Source organism: Galeopterus variegatus, unplaced genomic scaffold (assembly GCF_000696425.1).
Source record: "Galeopterus variegatus unplaced genomic scaffold, G_variegatus-3.0.2 Scaffold655, whole genome shotgun sequence".
Taxonomy (NCBI): domain Eukaryota; kingdom Metazoa; phylum Chordata; class Mammalia; order Dermoptera; family Cynocephalidae; genus Galeopterus; species Galeopterus variegatus.
This window is the reverse complement of record NW_007726766.1, coordinates 75,424-76,739: the sequence shown is the minus strand read 5'-3', so window position 1 is coordinate 76,739 and position 1,316 is coordinate 75,424.

Below are 1,316 nucleotides of genomic sequence, written 5' to 3'. Positions count from 1 at the left end.
TTAAAGGAGACCCAGTACATACTCTCAAAATGTGATGCAGCCCACAGTGAAAGATTCCTGCCGGGATAATACAAACCATTGGTCAGGTCTCGAGGAAGCACTACCTCTTAAGAGAAGTGGAGTGGTTTTTTTCATCGTTCTCTTTTCCTGGCTACAGGAATCAGAGTGGAGTCTCTAATAGCTGAAGTTTGTAATAATTACAGCTCGGGCCCTGCCATCATCTTGGTACAGTGTGAGTGTTAAAAATGGGATTTCTTAATTTGAACGATTGATCAGAATGTCCACTCAGGTGACCATTTTTCCCTTCCAATGGGCAGTAAATCTCAGCCTACAAGGATTCACACTTTAAAAAATATCAGCAAACTCTGGAGCTTTAAATCGTCATGGGCTTTCTCTCTGAAGCTGAGAGCTGTCTTCCTGAGACATTCTTCACAGAATATAGGTACCAACTGGCATCTTAAGACATCAGGATAGGAGAGGATGACCTCTCAGGCAATAGCTTTGCTGTGGTAGTCTCCCAGGACAGCGCTTTGCAAACTGTAATGTGCACGTAAGTCACCTGGAGATCTTGTTACAATGCAGATGTGGACACTGTAGGTCTGGGGTGGGACCTGAGATTCTGCATTGCCAGCACCTCTTGGGGGTTATTGATGCTGCTGGTGCAGGTGTGCCTTTTCAGTAAGGTCCTAGCACATAGGACAACCAACTACAGGCCTGACTCTGGCATTGGTCATGTTCCTTCTTTCCAGATCCTACAAACACTATATCCCCTGAGTGGTCCATCAGGACAACTGCATCCAGTGTTGGAATATTCTTAAGCAGCATGATCCAGTGTAGGGTACCCCAGGGGAAGCTGTCAGAAGCAAGCGCACACACACAGCCAGCTGTTCCAAGAGACTGACCAAAAAACAATCTCTGCAAAGTGAGACCTCAAAGTGGACCTGTAGGGGTTCAAAGAATATGTAACAGAACGGTAGAGCAGATGCGAAATGAGATGGTCAAGCTCAGGAAAGCTGCGAAGACAAACACAAACATCAATACCTTTGGAAGCCACCGGGGAAGCCCCTAAAGGGAGACTTGCTGACACATAATTAAGGACACAAAGGCAGCCTTGAGACAAGTGAGTAAATTAAATATTAATATTAATAATAATAATAAAAGGCATGAATTAAAAGGGACTCAAGATAAAATGATAATGAAATTCAGTAAAAAACAGATTTGACATATGTATTTGAAGTATATGAATAACTGATGAGATGAGAAAAAATTTAAAAGATAATGAAAAGACATATTCAATGATATAATTCAAGAATATT